This window comes from Sceloporus undulatus, chromosome 5, assembly GCF_019175285.1.
Source record: "Sceloporus undulatus isolate JIND9_A2432 ecotype Alabama chromosome 5, SceUnd_v1.1, whole genome shotgun sequence".
Classification (NCBI taxonomy): Eukaryota; Metazoa; Chordata; class Lepidosauria; order Squamata; family Phrynosomatidae; genus Sceloporus; species Sceloporus undulatus.
Window position 1 is genome coordinate 6,778,868 of NC_056526.1, and position 6,608 is coordinate 6,785,475.

Consider the following 6,608-nt stretch of genomic DNA (forward strand, 5'->3'; position numbering starts at 1 on the left):
ATTATTACTGGGAAGTGGGTTGGAAGTTTGTAGCAAAATGTGTAACTGTTCATGATTGAATTTGAATTGACATTCTCACATACCAATGGCATATATGTGTCTGTCCATAGTTTCCACTCCACTAAATGCATCTGAGGAAGTAGACTGAAGTCTACGAAAATTCATGCTGCCAACTTCTTTCTTTCAGTGAGTCTCAAAGTCTCTACATACTATTCATCAGTGCCTTCAATTCAATATACGTATTAAAAACCAAATGCCAATGTATATACATACAGTCAGCCCTCCATATCCACAGATTATTTTTATCCATGGATTCAATAGTCCACGGCTTGAACATATTATACGTGTGTGTGTGTGTGTGTGTGTATTCCAAAAACCAAACCTTAATCTTGCCATTTTATATAAGGGACACCATGTTATCCGTTGTATTTAATGGGACTTCAGAATCTATAGATTTTGGTATCCTCAGGGGGTCCTGGAACCAAACCCCAGTGGATATCAAGGGCCCCGTGTATTGGTTTCACACTTCTGGGATTAGGGATGTAATTCATCACTAAGGGCATGTCTACATGAGCCAATTAAACTGTCCTCCTGTTCCATGAACCCCTGAATACCAAAATCCGTGATTGTTCAAGTCCCACTGGATACAGTGATATAGTAAAATGGTGTCTCTTATATAAAATAGCAAAATCCAGGTTTGCCTTTTGGGATTTATATATTTTTGAGTATTTTCAAGCTGTGGATGGTTGAACTGATGGATGCAGTATCCGTGATATGGAGGACCAACTGTATTATTTCAGTCTGCACTGAAATGCATCTATATTTCTCCACAGCATTGCTTCTGAACTGTTGGCTGTCCATCTCATTTGAACTTCAACTCCTACAAGCCGCAGTCTGAATGGCCAATGGTGTGGAATTCTGGAATTGACTAGTGGGCCAACAATTCAGAGCCATTGCTCCAGAACATTAATATTTTGGGCCACCTCACTGGTTAAAGGCACTAAATTAAGTCTTATACAGAAATTAAAAGACTGTACCAATTGGCCACGTATTCCAAAGTCATAAATCTTTTGCTTTAAAGGGGAGAGGGAAACTTTTTGACTAACAGTACACTGCAAGTTGGCATCTATGTGGGGGGGGTTCTGAACCTAATGCACCTGCTTAAAATTAATCTCCAACTTCATTAGGGTAAGAACTGTTATGGTTTTTGTTACAAGGACATGTGAGTTTCAAATAGTTCTAGAGATGGATTTGAATATCTGCTGATGTTTATATTTTCAGTGGGCCAGTAGCTGCTGTCACTTTCTGCCAGCATGCCTTGTTCCAATCTTGTGAAATCTTTTTGTACCTAAGTTGATCTAACCTAATGAAGGCTACAATTGCAAACAGACTTACCTGAAAGTCAATCTTATGGAACTGAAACCAGACATCCCCTTGAGCAGGCATACCTAATAATAATAATAATAATAATAAAAGTTTATTTCTATCCCGCTTTTCCAATTCGGATCAAAGCAGCATACAAATCCAGATAAAATTACAATAATCAATAAAAAGATAAAACAAGATATAAAACAGCATATAAAACTAATACCCGAGTAGCTGAGTAGGGGAATCCAGAAAAACATAGCCTAGGAAGGTAACAGGATGCTTCAAACTGTGGAGTATGGCCAAAATCCTATTGAACAGGTTCACATACCCTCCAATATTTCACAGCTGCAAACTGAGACGCATATGGCCAAGCAACATCAGATGGCAAAAGTCAATGAGGAAGAACATGCAAGCTAAGAGAGGCCACAGCAGTTTGCTTTTGCCTGAGGCTATTGTGAAGGGTAAGATTTCACCCGCTCCTGTCTTCTGCCCCACTGAGTGAACTGAATGCAACTACTTTTGCACTTTAAACTCAGTTTACAGCAATGGAAGTAAGATGAGAGTAAAGAGAGAAAGGGGAGGAGAGAGAAACAAGGGCCTGTTACAGACTGCCAAAATAAAGCAGCTCCGGGTCTTTTTGGAGGTATGCTGTTTAAAATGATGCATGCATCCTAAGAATCCGGAAGCTACAGCAAAGCTGCACTCCAGTGCTTAGGAATGGAGTGTGGCTTTGGCGCGACCTCCGGACTCTTAGGACCCATGCATCATTTAAATAGCATACCTCCAAAGAGACCCAAAGCAGCTTTATTTTGGCAGTCTGTAACAGGCCAAGATGTTTTGACAACAGGTGGAAAAAATGGGATGGCAGAGGATTAATCAGGGTTGCCAAATTGGGACAGTTGAAGGGTATGGGTCCTTTGAGTCAAATTGGATTTACCTACATTTTTCAGTTGATTCAATGGGTCTAATTTAGTTGGGACTAGCCAAGAGCATTCCATCCTATGGCTTTCATATTATTTTTCTCACCGATCCTCTGTTTCATTTGAGGGGGGGGGGCTTCACATTCAGTATAAAGAAGTGATGCTTGCAGACTCAAAACAGAGAGTTCTGAATACTTAGATCTTAATAACTGCCTTTGAATCTTTGCCTATTGGTCCATGTTTCTGGTACTGAATTAAGGTTGCCAGAATTCCCCCCCCCCCCGGCAGATTCCTCATCATTAACATGTAAATGATAACAAGATATATCATTGTTCTTGCTATGGTGGGGACTGCTGTTTCTGTTGTATTCAGCCCATAGAAGAGTTTGGGAATGCCATGAGTATTTCTTTTTTCTTTTTTTTTCTTTTGGGGGGGTTATTAATAAAAAAGGCACACATTTCTTCAAAGAGGACAAAATAAGATTCAGAGGGGGAGGGATTGTAATGAAACCACATATGACAACCACATGTGAATTTTCAGTAAAATGAGCCTCACACTATGAAAATTCTTATCAGTCCCAGAATTTTCTCGCCAAGGTTTCCTGACATCCAAAACATAAATTTTTAGACCAGTTCAAGAAAATATTTTCAACTATTCGCCTAACAAAAATGTATGCTACTGTATTCCTTTAAGGAGAGTCTAAGTTTCTAGTTCATAAAAATAACTTTTCCAAGCGCTGGGTGCAGAAGATCAGACATAAGACTCATTTCCTGCCCCCACAAAATTTGCTAAAGTAACAGTTCAGGATGTTTCTATCACAGATTTTGAAATGCCCAACAGTTAAGGAAGGTTGAAGAGATATTTAAAGTGAAGCCATCCATAAACTGAACACTCGAAAGGTCCTCAGTAAAAACTACTTAATTACATACAGCAATTTTTGTGTTAAAAGCAGCCAAAGATGTTTTGCATCACTTTCTTTTCATAAGCAGTGAGGAGTGAGATGAAGGCCAACTACCATATTTGCAATAACTCCTCTAATCCACCTCTATCTAGCTTGTCTTTAGAAGGATTAGTTCGATGCAACAATTTAAGTGCCTAATTGACCATAAGTAACTTACTGGGAATTCTTCCAAGCAACCTATGGATCTCTAGCATAGTCTATCTCATTTGAACTACTTGAGCTCATTGTCTGTTAGAAATGTGTACTCACATGCCACAGGACTGAGACATATGAAAATGGAATCAGCAAAGAATTACAGAGACTTGGAACAAATGGAAGTCAAATCATAAAAACCATATAACTTTCTTCTTTGCTTATGTGGATATTCTAGTCAGGGGTGAACAACTCCATGGAGACCAGGGACAAATTTCCCCCTTAGTCTCTGCCAGTGACATGCCCCTGAGCAAGGGGAAATACTTCTGTTTTATGTTGCTGACCTTCTCCAAATGGTTGCAATACAACAATGTTCGGTAGAAGGCAGTAGGAAAAGAGGAAGGCCACATCCCAGAAGGATAAACTCAATCAATGAAGCCATAGCCATCAGTCTGCAATAACTGAACAAGGATTTTGATGACAGGGTGATCTAGAAGTCTCTCATTCATAGGGATGCCATAAGTCAAAGCTGACCTGATGACAGTTAACAACAACAATCAGAACTTTTCTGCAGTCAAGAAATAAGAAGGCTAGAAATAGGAAGGATAGTGATGAAAGAACTAGACAAGATCCTAAAGAGTAAAGATATACAACTGAGGCCCCATTCATACAGACCTTTTTGAGCTGGATGGAACTGGGCAGATTCGGTCCCCCCCCCCAAATCCCTCCGGAAGCAAGTGCCCACTACCTCAATCAGGGTATTTTAACCCTGAATGCCCTTTTAGCTCCTGCAGATAAACCGGTTTAAAATGTAGGCGTCTTTGCTGTCAATCAGATTCAGTTCTGCTTTCATCATAGGTGATGTTTCTGCAGCCACTGGGCAATTGGAAGTGTGCTTCCCCCCCTCCTTTTTTAAACCTCCAGGTGTGTGTGTATGTTGTGTGTATTTGGGTCACTACAGATTATGGCACTCCTAAAACGACCACATCCTGGGGTTTTCTTGGCAAGATTGGTTCCAAGGAGATTTGCCATTGCCTTTCCCCTGAGGCTGAGAGAGTGTGACTCCCTCAAAGTCATGGGTTTCCGCAGCCTTCTGCCTCCTGCCTCCCCTTCGCTTCCAGCCCAATGCTACTTCCCAAGTCCTTGCCTTCCCCATGCATCCTCTTCCCATCACAACAACAACAATAATTCATCACCCCAGAATGCCATCTCTGCAACCTCTTGCTTTGCCACCCCAGAATGCCTCACACACACTAATAATAATAATAATAATAATTCCTCACTTTGGAATGCCATCTCTGCATCCTTTGCTTTCCCTCATTGCCACCCCAGAATACACATATGTAGCAAAAGCATTCTGTATTAATTTGCCAAATTGAAAGAGAAACATTTGTAACATTCGCATTGTAGCATTTGCATATAAAAAATAATTTAGAAAAAAAAGCCTTTTCCAAAGTGTGTGCTGGGAGCAAGCAAATGAAAGGGAAAGTACCACAAGCAGACACACATTCTATCTATATATGTATCTACCAGTAGCAAAAATAAAAATAAAAATAAAAAATAAAAAGAGAGAGAAAGCTGCCTGCAAGAGCAGAGGCTTGCTCTGCTCCCTGCCCTCCCTCTGACCTGCTCTGAATTGACCCTTTCTCCGGCTCCTTCCTCCTCCACCTCCTGCTCCCCCTTTACCCCAATTCTGCCCTTGGCACACCCAGCTCCATCCATCATCCCTTTGGCACCCATCCTCCAGCTCCTACCTTCTCCTCCTCCTCCTCCTCCCCCCCCCCCCCCCCCTTCAGATGCTGCCCCTCATGGCCCCCTCCTTTCCCCCAGCTTCATCCTCCTCCTCCTTCTCCAATGAAGGGGATGAATGTTTGGCCCTCTGCCCTCCCTCTGACCTAAATCCCTCCCCTGAACTTGACCCGATCATGATCAGGGACAAATTCATATTCGCCCGACCCGTTTTTTCCCCAAAAGATACAGCTTTTACTCTGCTTCCAAAAGACCCACGTTAAGGGGCATTTGCCCTGGAACAGGTGTGCAAAACTCAAATTCGCTTGTGGGAGATTCGGAGAGAATATGAACTTCATGTGTATAATTCGGTTCCTGATCCGGGGTAAACGGTAGTCTGAATGGCCCCTGAGTTAGAGTCGTCCAATCCATTTTATTTCCCATCACCATGTATGGATGGAAAAGCTGGACAGTGAAGAAAGCGGATAGAAAGAAAATTAACTCATTTGAGATGCGTTGCTGGAGAAGAGGGCTGAGAATACCATGGACAGCCAAAAATACCAAAAAATGGGTTTTAGAACAGATCAAGCCGGAACTCTTCCTGAAAACCAAGAATACTTTGGCCACATCATGAGAAAGTATTATGACAGGGAAAGACAATAATGCTAGGAAAGTTGTAGTAGGCAACAGAAAGAGAGGAAGACAGATGCATAGACTCAATGGGGGAGTCACAGGCCTGAATCTACAAGACTTTAGCAGATCAGTGGAGGATAGGGGGTCTTGAAGATGTGTCAGACAAAGGATCACCAGAAGTCATGATCGCCTTGGGGCAGCTAACAATAATAACAACCGTGTACTTGTAGCATTCACATTCCTTTGGTCACTTTGCCCAATGCTTTTCTTTAGATGCCTTGAATTGTACTTCTAAATGTTCTACTGAAGTGTACATTACTGCAAGAATTTTGGGGACTGAAGGAAACTTACCTTTGAGGGGAAGAATTCTTATTTGGGGAGCAATGCCTCATTTTACCTACCTTGTAACTTCAGACCAGTAAGTAAATAAAATAAAAAAGGACTACCATCACTCCAAAGTCAAGCAAGTTGATCTGGATTTGACCCACTTGTTAGTCAGTTTCACTGAATCCATCAATTCTCATTTTCATGGCAAAATATAAACACTCTCATTGAATTCTCAAAATAAGAAGTTTGCTTTGTTTGAGAGTATGTATTGCCACCACAGTTTCATTTCTCCCTTGTCTTCCTACAACACTTTTCATACTTGTCAGGTGAAGATCTTGCTGCATCCAGACTGCAGACTTAATGTAGTTTGACACCATTTTAACTGCTGTGGCTCAGTTAATTTTGGGGTCTGTAGTTTCGTGAGCTATTTAGCCTTCTCTGTCAGAGAGCTCTGGTGCCACCACAAACTACAAACCCCAAAATTTTATAGGATGGAACCATGGGCCCATTCACATTACCTTTTAACCTGGTTTTGAAAT